General features: G+C 35.1%; 1 long non-coding RNA gene across 1 annotated transcript; it reads left to right on the top strand.

Moving 5' to 3' along the window:
• Positions 1-5,974: 5,974 nt before the first annotated feature.
• LOC123529979 (uncharacterized) lies at positions 5,975-15,738 on the top strand. The gene is made up of 4 exons (XR_006682241.2): positions 5,975-6,295; positions 6,800-6,898; positions 7,190-7,289; positions 15,146-15,738. It is a non-coding gene; the product is annotated as an uncharacterized LOC123529979 (long non-coding RNA).
• The last annotated feature ends 421 nt before the right edge of the window (positions 15,739-16,159 follow it).

Below are 16,159 nucleotides of genomic sequence, written 5' to 3'. Positions count from 1 at the left end.
CTTAAAGTTAATACCTATTTATAACGGTTTATGTCGGGTTTATGAGCTTAAAGAATTGTTCTTTGCTTGGGAACCATTGTTACCAATATCTAATGAAAATAAACCTACAATACAAATGATTTCATTACAATCCGATTATTAGACTTAATGACTTAATTTTGGATAAACTAATTCTCTCATGACTGAACTTGAAACTTTGGTATTCAAAATGAATTATTTGAGGAGTGGTAGTGAAGAGAATACTTGGCGCAACTGGGTTTGAACATTATATCATCAGATGCTTTTTACATTGTGGGAAAAAAACAACAGATTTTTATTTGCACTGTTGTTACCTCTGGTTCTTTGGAAACATGGAGTCCATTCAACAATATAATAGAGTTCCACAGTGTCATAACCTCGATCATTTCATTGCTTGCTTGCATTCTTTGAATCCAACAGATCTTCAACATTCGCAACAACAAGCTTAAAGTGCCAGGTGGATAAAGCACAGGATCGCACTGTTCTTGGACTCTGAATCATTTCGTTTTCTTTCTTCTTTTCTGTCTTTTCTTTATTTTTCTTGGAGTGGGGATAGGGTTTGTTTCATTTGAGTAACAATAATAGTAGTCTTTATTTGATGAATGTAACAACCATGAAAATGACATACGTTATTCTAGCATGACCTCCAGTCAACAACAACATTATACATGTATGCAGACCGTGATTTACAGTTTCTTGAAACAATCACACACAAAAAAATGTTTATCAATATAAACAGCTGTATATCAGATAACGTGGTTCTGGGTACAACGTTGTTTGAGCGGTAAAATTTAAACAGTGGATAAATATGGACCGAACGAAACATTTATTATTTAAAAGAATCTCTACCAGAATTAAATGAAAATGATAGGTATTGTTAAATTACGTGAAACAAGATTTTTTTTGTGAGATATTGGGCGTAGATTAAACAATTTATTATTTGAAAATATTTCAGGCATATAGGTACTAAGATAAGCACCATTGTGAATCATCTTTCTCTCTGGTATAAAATTCAGCCATTTGATCATTAAAATGTTTGAATCAGTCTGTTGCCTAATTGTATTTATTGATGTTTTTCCCCGCGCCGCACAACAGTAACATTGGAAGAACATATAAATTACAGTACATTATTTTACTTCTTCGCTAAGATAAAAAATCATGTAATTCCGTTTAAAGAAGTACAAAGGGTTGGTGGTGGATGAGACTGGAGGTGTGTGGGGAAAAGCATTTCCTCAAAACACTCAACAAATCCGACTCTGCTAGTACAATACTATAGCAGAGGTCTGCTTACTGGTATGTCAGTGCAAGAGGATAATAGTAGCGTTGCACATAATAGTATTTCTCAAAACTTGATAAAAACCGAGTCCGCTATTTTGTACAACCACAAACTTGATAAAAACCGAGTCCGCTATTTTGTACAACCACAACTCTGTCTTTTCACCATAAGTAAACGTTGATAAACATATGTTGCACAAAACGCGTTAACCTTTACCCAGCTATAATTGACTGGTCAATTATTCAGTTTAGGCAGTGCCACTTCTGATTCATAGCGGAGTTCACTGAAAATTTACTGACTGAATAGCGAACACTGCAGACCAAGATCAGCCTGCATAGACGTGTAGACTGATCTTGCATGGTATGCACTGATCACAGTTTGCGGCTGGTAGTCCATATGTGGGCTCCAATCTCACTAGTTCCTTTCAGTAAAATGTTGGGTTTCGTCCTGCATGGAGAATGCTTATTTGGTAAGAATTCGGCGCAAGGGGTGTTTGTCTTATAAGTCTACAACGTCCAACCGGTCCAGTTCCAAACTTATAGGGGTTTGATAGAAAAGACTGAAAAATAGAGAAGTTGGCCAGTTGCTATAACACTCAGATATTGTACATGTGACCTTCGGCTTCGTGTCGCTACCTGAGACAAGACACCGTCAGCACTGGTCAAATGTATTACAGCAGCTGCATTCGATTCGAAACTACGGTCAAAGTCTATCAGTCATGGAGTTTAATCAGCATTTGTATGGCCTTCCTCAACAAATGATGTAACACGAACAAAAATAACTTGATCAAAAAAGCGCTAAAGACGCATCTTTGGGAACTAATATCTCACTGATTACCTGATTTATAATGTAGGTACTTTGCCGGCCAATCAATTACTTGAATTAAGAACTCTAGTGTGACAGAATAATGTTGGCGGTGTTTTTTTTTCTGTGGGATGTATCATGGATGTTCTCCGGACCGTTTAGGTGGGGACTGACCCAATCATCTGGGACGGTTTGCATGTTGTGATGCATTTCGCAGACATCATACCGGTTAATTCTGTCTGTTCAAAATGTAAGATATCTTCTGTTCTATTCTGCTCTAACCTGTGTCTTTGACAGGTCAGTTAATGTTTTGCGATACTGTATTTTTGTTTCATGTTTTGATCTGCCTACCTTCCAATTTAAAATGCTTGGTATCTTATTACCGTAATGTAATTTTAAGTTCTATAAGTTCAATTTCCATTTTTGATTGAACATTATATAAATGTTTTTATGTAAAGCACTTTTGAACGTATTTTTATATGAAAAGAGTGCTATATAAATGTGATATACAATAATAATAATAATAATAATAATCATCATCATCATCATCATCATTTAGGAAGGCACAAAGTGCTACACAGAACAGCAGTGGGGTGCAATGACCCGGTAACTCTTATGAACTCGTACAAAACATGTTTGACATAATCCTACACAATTCATTCATCCTTAGTGAATTAATCAACACGTTATTCCCGGGGCAATGTTTATGGTCAGTTCACTTAGCACGAGAGTTTCATGACTACATATTGTTAATGTTAGAGTTGGCGTGGGTTTTTTTTTTTGGAGGGACATAAAAATGGTATGTATTTTTTTTTCTTTTTCTATTTTCTTTATTTCTGTCGTTCTTTCTTTTCTAATGTCTTCAGGTAAACTATAAATGATTTATTTTGTGTTTTACCCATTTTTACCCGCGATTATCATTCAAAATTGCTGTATTTTCAGAGAAATATCTAACACCCCTTTTTTCTTTGGACTGATAATAAAGTATAATACCAAAGAATACTCAAAGCTTTAATGTATTTACTAGAAGTGAAAACCAGTCTGTTTTGGAGATTTTTATACATACATCCATTTCGTGAGACCAATGCCACGAATATGCACAAACTGGATAGAATTTTGCTATTGCCTGAAATGAACGGTTGCTACGAAAACAAGAGAATGTGTAACGTTTTCAATGAGAACATGTTTCAGTCTCTATTTGACCGTGCCAACAACCTGGCATCCAGGGGGAAAATGTCCTTACAGACATCCGGTATACCATCAAAGTACAAGACTGATTTGAAAATATTGACTGAAAATCAAAATTGATACATACGTTGTCAAGCAATAACTGGCAAGTAATCCTTAATCGATTTATTTTATTATTTTAGTGTCAACTATTTAGGTTAAAGTTAGGCCAATCCTGGAAATGAAAACGGTTAGGCCCGAAAATCTTTGTTGAAAGAATCATAAAATTGATCGTAAGTGAGGCATTTACATTTAACAAAAAACATGTTTTATTTTTGCAGTTTTTTCGGGTTGCCATGGTAACATAGATGGAAGGCCATACATACAGAACATTGACGATTCAGATTTGGAGCACACAGTGCGTGTATGTTTTCTTTTCCTTTTTGTCTGATATGTCTAAAGGCATCACAACTATATATGTTTGTTTCTAATTTATACACTTTACATGATGACAAAGGAAGTGTACATCTACATCTACATAATGTCAGAAATGGAATGCCAACGTTCAGTTACTTCTCACTAATGTTTGTGTATGAATCGCCTCTATTGATTTTGAGTCGTCTATGTCATACAAGGGATGTTCCCGTGGAAACTGTTTTTGATGCCTTGACAGCTTAAATTAGAAGCAAGGTATTTACGTTTAACAAAATCATGTTGTTTTTTTATTTCTTGTATTTTAGGTTGTATGCTAATGGCAACGATCTAAACCATACAATGATACATGTATATATTCGTTTTGTTGCGGGCCTACTTTGTAATGCAGGTCTCTATGGCTATGTTTGGGGTGTTCTGTGCTTCCGGGAAATCTACCCTTTGCTTTTTTAGATCGTAGAGCATAATGAATGTATATGCTTTCTTTTCCTTTTTAGAATATTCGAAGAATAAGTAGAGCTATCCTTCTCACCATGACGTCGGTGTCGGCGTCGGCGTTGGCGTCACACCTTGGTTAATTTTTTCTTACCAGTCAACATTTTGACAAAACCGTTTGACATATAGCTTTGAAACTTTCAACACTTGTGTAACATTACCATGCCAAGTCTTAGGCAAGAGTACATAACTCCATCAAGAAGAATTTGTCTGAATTATGACCCCATTTGGTTAACTTTTTCGTACCAGTTCATAGTCTGTGTAAACTGTTTGACATATGGGTTTGAAACTTTTATCACTTGTGTATGTTAATAGTCTCTATCTGTAGGCGAGAACACATAACTCTGTCAAGTATTTTGGCTGAAGTATGGCCCTTTTTGGGCTTCGAAATTGGCTTAGTTTTCTTTCATACAAGTCCATATTTGACATGTGGCTTTGAAACTTTCACCACTTATTTACCGTGATCATAGTCTCCATATGTAAGGGAGACTACATAACTAGAACATGGATTTTGGCTTAGTTATGACCCTTTTTGACATAGAAATTAGTTAACAATAATAATAAGTTACACATTACAGTATAGTGCAAGACTTATCCAGTTCCACAAATACATAGAGGATATTCAAGTTTTTTGCATGAATATAGTTTTGATTTTATAGACGGTGAAATATGTTGTTTTTTTTTCATACCTCGAGATGAAAATAAAAATCATATTCATGAAAAAAACTTGAATTTTCCGTTTATTATATGCACAAATGATTTAAAACGTCGTTTGTTCACATTTAGAACATGCGACAACAACAACAAGTTATGTATTTTCCGTACAGCCGAAATTTAGTCATATTTTAGAAATAAACGAAAAACGTTACCTTAGTCACTGCCCAAGAATACTAAAATAGTCTTGGAAAACCAGTGAAAATATAGAAAAATATGTTTCACTGCAATGAAAAATAAATAAAATGAAAATATGAATTATATTTCATCAATATTTTTCAGTATTTCATTAGTATGTATATAATAATGAAAGCTATTCTACTCTCCTGGGCGTCAGCGTCACATCCTGGTTAAAATTTTATGTGCAAGATCATATCTCAGTAACCGTTGCGTGAGTTGGATTGAAACTTTACACAACACTTTCCAGTTAAGTTACTGATATAGCAAAGTTAGATAACTCTTTGTTGAATTTTATACAAAAGCAATTTTATGTATTAAATTGACTCTTCACACAATGCTTCCCAGTCATCAAAACTACTGCAAATATTTAGTTGGATAACACTTGGTTGAATTTGATATAAAGTGTTTTGATTTAGAAAATTTGGTTAAATTTGTATGCAAGTAACCAAAGCTGTATTTCAGTAACATCTATATGTAATGGGCTGAAACTTCGCACAATACTTCTCAGTCATAAATCTTACTGCAGTAACCAAGTTAGATTACTCTTGCTTGATTTTAGTTCAAAGTTTCGACTTCTCGACTTAGAAAAAATCGATGAAGTTTTAGATGCGACTATCAAGCTGCATTAAGTAATAACTACATGTATTGGACTCTTCCCAGTCCTCAAACCTACTGAAATAACCAAGTTAGACAACTTGGATGAACTGAATTTAAATTGGGACCTCTGTTTGACTACACATACGTTTCGCGTATTAAGCTGTACCTCAGTAAATTAACGACTGAAACTGCACACAAGACATCCTTCTCATCAAATTAATTTCCATAGCAAGGTTAAAGAACTCTTGCTTGAAATTAATTCAGTTATGTTCCATATTTTACTTTGAAGTTTTGGTTGAAGTTTTGCTTGCTAATTGTTGCCAGAGTAAAATTTTAATTTGTAATACATTATTATGAAATGACTCAGTTATGAAAGTCTTGCCAAATTATAGCTCTTGTTCGACTTTAGTTGTCGAATTGTCGAGCACGCTGTCCTATGGACAGCTTTTGTATATACTAAACTTGATTACCATGGAAACGTAGATCTTCATCTTCTAGGCGGATAACCGACACTCAGTAGCTTGGCTGTAATTGTTCATGGATCGGCACCACTGATTTTGAACATATATACAAATCATGGACGAAGGTGTCGTCAGATCTGGAGCCAAAATGGTGTGCATGTTTTCATATTTTCTTTTTATGGAATTTCTAAGGTACCACTAGAATTAGTATTTGTTTCTATTCATACATATGCCTTCCTATTTTTTAAACGTTCAACAGGGTTACCATGGAAACATAATTTTACATCTGGGCAATGAAACGAATGGATGTCCGACGGTCAGATGTCACAGTGTGGAGTAAAGATGGGATGTGCATGTTTGATTTTTCTTTCTTGTGGCAATATTTTGATGTATTTGTTCCTGTGTTTTACACATGCCTTTCTGTTTCTATATACACTCAATCTCAACAGGGTTACCATGGAAACGTACCTCTCAATCTTGGCATTGGTACAAATGGAGACCAACGTTAAAATATACAAATTTATACAGCAAACTTTGGAGCATAATGGATATGTGTGTTTTTACTTTTTCTTTTTTTGTGGCAATATTTTGATATGTTTGTTTCTGTTGCTTTAACCGTTAACGCATGTACCTTTTTGTATCTAAAACTTAACAGGGTTACCATGGAAACATACATCTAAATCTAGGCAATGGTATAACGGATAGTCAACGTTCAGATGTACAAAGTTATACAGCAGCTTTTTGAGCATATAGGGTGTGTATGTTTACTTTTTCTATATTGTGGCAATACTTTGATATATTTGTTTCTTTTTATGTATCTATACACACACCAAGATTACCATGGAAACTTACAACTACATGTAGGCAATGGTATATTGGATAACCACCGGTCAGATGTACATAGTGATATAGCAGATTTTGGAATATATAGGGTGTGTAATACTGTGTATGTTGACTTTTCCTTCCTTTCTTGTGTGAATACTATGATATGTTTCTTTCTGTTTTTACACATGCCTATCTATATCTTTACACTCAACCTCAACAGGGCTCCCATGGGAACGCACCTCTACATCTAAGCAATTGTATTAATGGATGACCGGCGTTCAGACGTACACAGTTATAGAGCAGATTTTGGAGCACATAGGGTGTGTATGTTTATTTTTTCTTTCTTTTAGCAACACTAATATATATATTTTTAGCTCATCTGATTTTTTGAAAAAAAAAGTGATGAGTTATTGTCATCACTTGAGCGGTTGTCGGCGTCGGCGTCTGCGTCGGCGTTGCCTGGTTAAGTTTTATGTTTAGGTCAGCTTTTCTCCTAAACTATCAAAGCTATTGCTTTGAAACTTGGAATACTTGTTCACCATCATAAGCTGACCCTGTATAGCAAGAAACATAACTCCATCTTGCTTTTTGCAAGATTTATGGCAATATCAGATTTCTTGGTTAAGTTTTATGTTTAGGTCAACTTTTCTCCTAAACTATCAAAGCATTTGCTTTGAAACCTGGAATACTTGTTCACCATCATAAGCAGACCCTGTACATCAAGAAGCATAACTCTATCTTGCTTTTTGCAAGATTTATTGCCCCTTTTGGACTTAGAAAATCAGTTTTCTTGGTTAAGTTTTATGTTTAGGTCAGCTTTTATCCTAAACTATCAAACAAACGAATCTGGCAACTGCACTAATAACTAATCAATATGGAAAATTAACGGAGTGTATAATTGAATATGTAATAAATAAATTTTCAGCACTGTTCGATGGGCAAGATAGACTGGTTTTAGAGGAATTCAAGCCTTGATGGACATACCCTGTATAGCTGATGGTAGAGAGCTCTTCTACACATCGTGCTCATGAAAGAAATCTTTGATGGCCGGACAGACCAAGATTTTATTTAGGTAAAGAGATTTTACCTGCTTTGTATGCTGATGTTAAAATAAAACTTCACAAACATGGTAGAAGCTATTGCGGCAAACATTTTTTTTTGCAAGTATATAAAATATAAATTATATTGCCACATAAATTCCTGACACAATGTGCTCATTCAGACTGGCGAACGTGGCTATAATGTTAGATCATTACACTCCTTGGTTGGAGTCACTGATTCGAATCCCGGAGGGAGAGGTCTTTGACCGAGGTATCGGATAAGATACGGATACTGGTTAGGAACCAGCTCGCAGAACTATGAAAATAAACATGACTTTAATAACTATTTTCTATGAATCTATGTATATGACTTCTGTTTAAACTAAAAGTATTGAAAAATCAGCGAACAGGTCACACTGAAATTCAGATCGTATTTGTATTTACGTCACCAACAGGCTGGTGTCCGAAAAAAAAGCACATTGTTACAGCAAATTGTTTATCATTAAGAATTTTTAGATGAACATAGAAAATAATCTTGCATTATAGGTGAATAATGATATGGCGTAAATTGTTAGACTTTTTTATGCCCACGATGTCAAAGACCCATGAGGCATATAGTGTTTGAACTGTCCGTCCCTCAGTCTGTCAGTCACATTTCATTTCCACTCTGCTGCCCTTACAGTTTATATCTAATCGAAATGAAAGTTGATATACAACATTAACATTTATTTGACATGCGTAGATTGTTGAGATTTTCATGTCGTATTCTTTTGGAGTTATTTTCCTTTTTTCGGACTTTGAAATATAACAACTTCATCGAAACAGTGTGTAAACTTTCATATATTTTTCACCCAATTCCAATGAAAGATGTACTGTCTGAGCTTCCATGTCTGATTTTTAGCTCGACATTACGAAGAAAAAGTAGTACTATTGCACTCACCCCGGCGTCGTCAAATATCTCTGTTACTATCAAAGCTATTGACTTGAAACTTAAAATATTATTTACTATCAAAGTCTACATCAGGAGAAACAATCCCCATAACTCTGATTTGAATTTTTACAGAATTATGGCCCCTTTATAACTTAGAATTTTTTGTTAAAATTTTTGATAGTCAAATATCTGTTGAAACTATCAAAGCAATTGACTTGAAACTTAAAACAGTTCTTTATTATCAAAGTCTTCACCGGGAGGAGAAGATTCCTCATAACTCTGATTTGAATTTTGACAGAATTATGCCCCTTTTTACCTTAGAATTTTTTGTTTTGATAAAGTCAAATATCTCTGTTACTATTAAAGCGTTTGACTTGAAACTCAAAATTGTTATTTACTATCAAAGTCTACACTAGGAGACACAATTCCCATAACTCTGGTTTGAATTTTGACAGAATTATGCCCCTTTTTAACTAAGACTTCTTGGTTAAAATTTTTGATAAAGTCAAATATCTCTTACTATTAAAGCTTTTGACTTGAAACTTAAAATACTTATTTACCATCAAAGTCTTTACCAGGAGGAACAATCCCCATAACTCTAATTTGAATTTTGGCATAATTATGCCCTTTTTAACTTAGAATTATTTGTTAAATTTTTTGATAAAGTCAAATATCACTGTAACTATTAAAGCTTTTTTGACTTGAAACTCAAAATAGTTATTTACTATCAAAGTCTACACCAGAAGACACAATTCCCATAACTCTGATTTGAATTTTGACAGAGTTATGTCCCTTTTTAACATGTAATTTTTTTTAACTGGCAAAGCTCTAATTCAGAGTCAAACACTTAGAAAAGTTGAGCGCGCTGCCTTACGGACAGCTCGTTTTTCGCTCATCTGATTTTTTGAAAAAAAATGATGAGTTATTGTCATCACTTGAGCGGTTGTCGGCGTCGGCGTCGGCGTCGGCGTCTGCGTCGGCGTTGCCTGGTTAAGTTTTATGTTTAGGTCAGCTTTTCTCCTAAACTATCAAAGCTATTGCTTTGAAACTTGGGATACTTGTTCACCATCATAAGCTGACCCTGTATAGCAAGAAACATAACTCCATCTTGCTTTTTGCAAGATTTATGGCCCCTTTTGTACTTAGAAAATATCAGAATTCTTGGTTTAGTTTTATGTTTAGGTCAACTTTTCTCCCAAACTATCAAAGCTATTGCTTTGAAACTTGAAATACTTGTTCACCATCATAAGCAGACCCTGTACATCAAGAAGCATAACTCCATCTTGCTTTTTGCAAGATTTATTGCCCCTTTTGGACTTAGAAAATCAGTTTTCTTGGTTAAGTTTTATGTTTAGGTCAGCTTTTATCCTAAACTATCAAAGCTATTGCTTTAAAACTTGCAACACTTGTTCACCATCATAAGTTGACCCTGTACAGCAAGAAACATAACTCTGTCCTGCTTTTTGCAAGATTTATGGCCCTTTTTGGACTTAGAAAATATCAGATTTCTTGGTTAAGTTTTATGTTTAGGTCAACTTTTTCTCTTAAACTATCAAAGCTGTTGCTTTGAAACTTGCAACACTTGTTCACCATCATAAGCTGACCCTGTAGAGCAAGCAGCGTAACTCCATCCTGCTTTTTGCAATAATTATTGCCCCTTTTGGACTTAGAAAATCATTTTCTTGGTTGAGTATTATGTTTAAGTCAACTTTTCTCATAAACTATCAAAGCTATTGCTTTAAAACTTGCAACAGTTTTTCACCATCATAAGTGGACACTGTACATCAAGAAACATAACTCTATCCTGCTTTTTGCAAGAATGATGGCCCTTTTTAGACTTAGAAAATCATGGGTAGGACAATATTTCTATTACACAAAAAAAATCAGATGAGCGTCAGCACCCGCAAGGCGGTGCTCTTGTTTGTTTGGCCCATAACTTTGCCATTCATCACGAGATTTAAAAATTAGTTGGTACAAATGTTCCCCATAATCAGTTAATTGTCATGCGCAAGACCCAGACGCCTAGCTCCAAGGTCAAGATCACATTTAGAGGTAAAAGGTCAAGGTCCCACTTGGAGATCACAGGTTTAGTGCATCAGTTTCCTGTCCAGTCCATAACTACCATTCATAAAGGGATTTAAAAATCGCTTGGTGCAAATGTTCCCCATTATGTGACAATTTGCCATATGCAATATCCATACCCTTGTCTCAAAGATCAAGGTCACACTTAGGGGTCAAAGATAATAGGTAATTTTTAGAGGAAGGGGGGGTGCTGGTCGGTAACTTCACTTTGCATGGATGAATATATTCAAGTAACTTGACGCGAACAGTCACCATAACAAATTGATTTGTTGCATGTAAGACTCAGGCCTCTAGCTAGATCAAGGTCACCTTTGAACAATTTTGGTATTTGTAGCTCGACTATTCGAAATATAGAGAGCTGTCCTACTCGACCCGGCGTCGGCGTCCTTCCGCTTCCGCACCTTGGTTAAAGTTTTGATGTATTTTCTCTTTATCTCTGTAATTTCGTGATGGATTTGTTTCAAACTGAAAGATCTCCCACATCATATGACACAATGGCCATAACTCTGGTACCAATATTTAATGAATTATCCCCCCTTTTACTTAGAATTTCGGTAAAAGATTTGATGCACTTTCACTTTATCTCATTGTGAGATCTCTTACTGAATGGATTTGATTCAGACTTAAAATAGTTGTTCAACATCATCATTCACGTCATATGACAAAAGGGTCATAACTCTTGCACAACTATTTCATGAATTATTCCCCTTTTTACTTAGAATTTCAGGCTAAAGTTTTGATGAACTTTCACCCTTTCTCAGTTATTACTATATGGCTTTGATTCAAACTTAAAATAATTGTTCCACCTTATCACCCACATCATATGCCACAAGGTGAATAATTCTGGCACCAATTTTACATGATTATACCCCCTTTTACTTAGAATTTAATGTTAATTTTGATGCATTTTCACTATATCTCTGTAATTACTTGCTGGATTTGTGTCAGACTTAAAATAGCTATTCCCCACCATCACCCACATCATACAGCACAAGAGGCATAACTTTCACACCAGTATTTATTAATTATTCCCCCTTTTACATAGAATTTCAGGTTAAAGTTTTGGGGCACTTTCACTCTGTCTTGGTGGATTTGAACCTTGTTTCTTTTTAATCGATTAAAGAGTTGGCCAAGAGTCATAATTTTTTCCTGCATTTTGTAAGAATTATGGCCCGTTTTAACTACGAAATTGATATTTCTTGGTTATTTTTGCTTAGTTCACCTTTTCTTGAATACTATAGATTTGAAACTTCATACATTTTCATATGCCCTGTTTGAAAAAAAAAAAAGATGTTTCATGTGATGGCGCTTGCGTCTGTCTGTCTGTCTGTCCGTCATATAATTGGAGCTTAAATGTCAAATTTGTCCTTCATATTTCACGTCCGAAGCATAACATAATTACCATTCAGTCTTAGCATATAGGTAGTTGGAGATGGGACGATGTGCAGAGAGCATGGAACAGGCATGTAGGTCAAAGATCAAGGTAACAGCCAGGCCAAATCTCTAGTTTCTTGTTGTTTATATGCTGCCTTTTGTCAAATATTTCCAGTCACATTTTTAGCTCGACTATTCGAAGAATAGTCTAGCTATTCTACTCACCCTGGCATCGGCGTCAGCTTGGTTAAGTTCATACAGCTATCATTTAAAGGCATATAGCTTTGAAACTTACTTTTTCTTTTTCTAGGTCAATTGCCAACCTCACTGGGTCAAGTCCCCTAACTCTGACATGTATTTTGAGCAAATTATGCCCCCTTTTGGACTTAGAAAATTCTGGTTGAAGTTTTACATGCAAGTTACTATCTCCGAAACTAATGCAGATATTGAATTGAAACTTCACATGTGTCTTCGGGGTTATAAAACTAGTTGATAGAAGCAAGTCTCCTAACTCTGACCTTCATTTTGGCTAAATTATGCCCCTTTTGGACTTAGAAAATCCTGGTTAAAGTTTTGCATGCAAGTACATGCAGCTATTACTAAAAGGCATATAGATTTGAAACTTATTTTTTCTTATCTGGATCAATTACCAACCTCACTGGGTCAAGTCCCATAACTCTGAGATATATTTTGGGCAAATTTATGCCCCCTTTTGGACTTAGAAAATCCTGGTTAAAGTTTTGCGTGCAAGTACATACAGCTATTACTAAAAGGCATATAGATTTGAAACTTATTTTTTCTTTTTCTAGATCAATTACAAACCTCACTGGGTCAAGTCCCATAACTCTGACATGTATTTTGGGCAAATTATCCCCCTTGTGGACTTAGAAAATTGTGGTTAAAGTTGTGCGTGCAAGTACATACAGCTATTACTAAAAAGCATATAGATTTGAAACTTATTTTTTCCTATCTAGATCAATTACCAACCTCACTGGGTCAAGTCCCATAACTCTGACATATATTTTGGGCAAATTATGTCCCCTTTTGGACTTAGAAAATCCTGGTTAACGTTTTGCGTGCAAGTACATACAGCTATTACTAAAAGGCATATAGATTTGAAACTTATTTTTTCTTTTTCTAGATCAATTACCAACCTCACTGGGCCAAGTCCCATAACTCTGACATGTAATTTGGGCAAATTATGCCCCCTTTTGGACTTAGAAAATTCTGGTTAAAGAATTACATGCAAGTTACTATCTTCAAAACTAAGATATTGAATTGAAACTTCACATGTACCTTCGGGGTTATAAAACTAGTTGATAGCAGCCAGTCCCATAACTTTGATATGCATTTTGGTCAAATTATGTCCCCTTTTGAACTTAAAACTCTTTTGATATTTTACTTTTTCGGGTAATATTTTCCTGCTTCTGGGACAATATTTCTAATAGTCGAGCTCGGCTGTTTTACGTACAGCTCTTGTTTATTTTTTGCTCAGCTATATGAAGTATGGAGAACTGTCCTACTCCACCCAGCGTCATCGTCGTTGTCCTTCTGCGTCCGCACTCTGGTTAAAGTTTTAATGCACTTTCACTTTATCTCTGTAATTACGTATGGATTTGTTTCAAACTTGAAATAGTTATTCCTCATTATCACCCACATCATAATGCACAAAAGCCATAACTTTCACACCCATATCTCATGAATTATTTCCCCATCAGCGAACATCATGGATCCGGACCAGACTGCGTGAATTTGCAGGCTGTTCTGGATCAATGCTGGTCGCAATGCCATTATGTTGGTGCGGCTCAAATAGTTGTTCCACCTTATCACCCACATCATATGACATAAGGCCCATAACTGTGGTACCAATATTTCATGAATTATGCACCCCCCTCCTTTACTTTGAATTTCAGGTCAAAGTTTTCGTGCACCCTCACTCTTATCTCAGTTATTACCGAATGGATTTGATTGAAACTTAGAATAGTTATTCAATATCATCATTCACATCATATGACATAAGGACCAAAACTCTTGTACCAATATTTAATGAATTATCTCCCCTTTTTACTTAGATTTTCAGGTTTAAGTTTTGATGCACTTTCACTCTATCTCAGTTATTACGAAATGGATTTGATTCAAACTTAAAATAATTGTTCCACCTTATCACCCACATCATGATCATATGACACAAGGTCAATATCTCTCGTACCAATATTTCATGAATTATGCCCCTCTTCTAATTAGACTTCCGGGTTCATTTTGATGCATTTTCACTATATCTCAGTTATTACTTATTATAAATGGATTTGATTCAAACTTTAAGTTGTTATTCCACATCATCACCTACATCATATGACACAAGGTGCAAAAATCACTCTTGCACCAATATTTCATGAATTATCCCCCTTTGATTAGAATTATACTTATTTAATTTTCTTTATTTCTCTTATTACTTAATACTATTGACACAGACTCAAGCTATTGTCCAATATTTCATTCTTATTGGAGTCATTAAACACTCTAGTGACAGCTCCAGCTTCCTCAGATGTACCCAGTTTCACTATCCAGCATCGAAATAGTCAAGCGCGCTGTCTCCTGTGACAGCTCTTGTTTCTCCTGCTAAGGAAGTGGGGGATATATTTTGTACTGATTATTATAAAAAGAAAAAAGAAAAGAAGATACAGTTTAATTTTATTTTACCTTACATCTTGAAGAATTTCGTGACTTAATTATTTATTATCATTTTCAGATATTGATTTCAAATACAAAAGTGAGAAATATCTGCAGAAGGAAGATGAATACATGTCAGACCTAGCACAAGCATAAAAGCATGACACCACCACAGCCGCCCTGACACAAGCAAAGTTAAACAAATTAGACATAAGCTGACATGTATATAATTATAGCCCCACGTACAAAGTGTATGGGGCTATATTGGAGTCACACATGTCCGCACATCCGTTCGTCCATCTTTTCTGCTGGGAAGATTTTCATAAAGCCATCAATAATTAACCTCATTATGACGATGTGCAGAGCGCACAACGCAGGTCACTAGGCCCAAAGTCAAAGTAACTCTTGGAGGTCAAAAGTCAAATAGTTTAACCTCAGGTCCGCTACATATTGTCTAAACGGCTTGGAAGATATTTAGCTTGACTAATTGAGGAATTAACATTCTTGCCGTGGCATCGACATCATTATCACCGTTGCATTCAAGTTAGAATCGAATTTTATGACAAGCTTGTCAATGTCACTCTATCTTCTTAACAATTGCTCCTATTAACGTCAAACTTCACATAAGTATTGTTCTAGGTAAGGGGCATACATCTATTAGCTTAGAGTTAGACATCCTAAACGTCAAGGTCACAAGGTCAAATATTTTAAGTTTATGACAAGGTTTTCCATTTCCACATGTCTTCTCAACTACTGCCCTTCAATAATTAAACCTCGTATAAGATATAAGAACTAAACTTAGAAATAGACAGAAATCTTTTGGTTTAGGGTTAGGTATCCTAAAGGTCGTCAAGGTCACTGGGGTCAGATTTTTGTAATAATGTTGGTTATAGTTTTATGGCACACTTCTAAATCTGACTTTTCGTATTTTTCGGACAATTCGTAATGTTACTTAGTACTGGTATCCTTCATATCCAAGCGTAGAGCAGTTAATGTACAATAACCCACATTCACAAATAATTAATTTTGAAACGGGAGATTAACATTTGTTTGTTTCAGTGTAAGATCGAAATATCGAATTCTAGACGCACTC

Source organism: Mercenaria mercenaria, chromosome 13 (assembly GCF_021730395.1).
Source record: "Mercenaria mercenaria strain notata chromosome 13, MADL_Memer_1, whole genome shotgun sequence".
Taxonomy (NCBI): Eukaryota; Metazoa; Mollusca; class Bivalvia; order Venerida; family Veneridae; genus Mercenaria; species Mercenaria mercenaria.
This window is presented reverse-complemented; position numbering and strand designations above follow the sequence as displayed.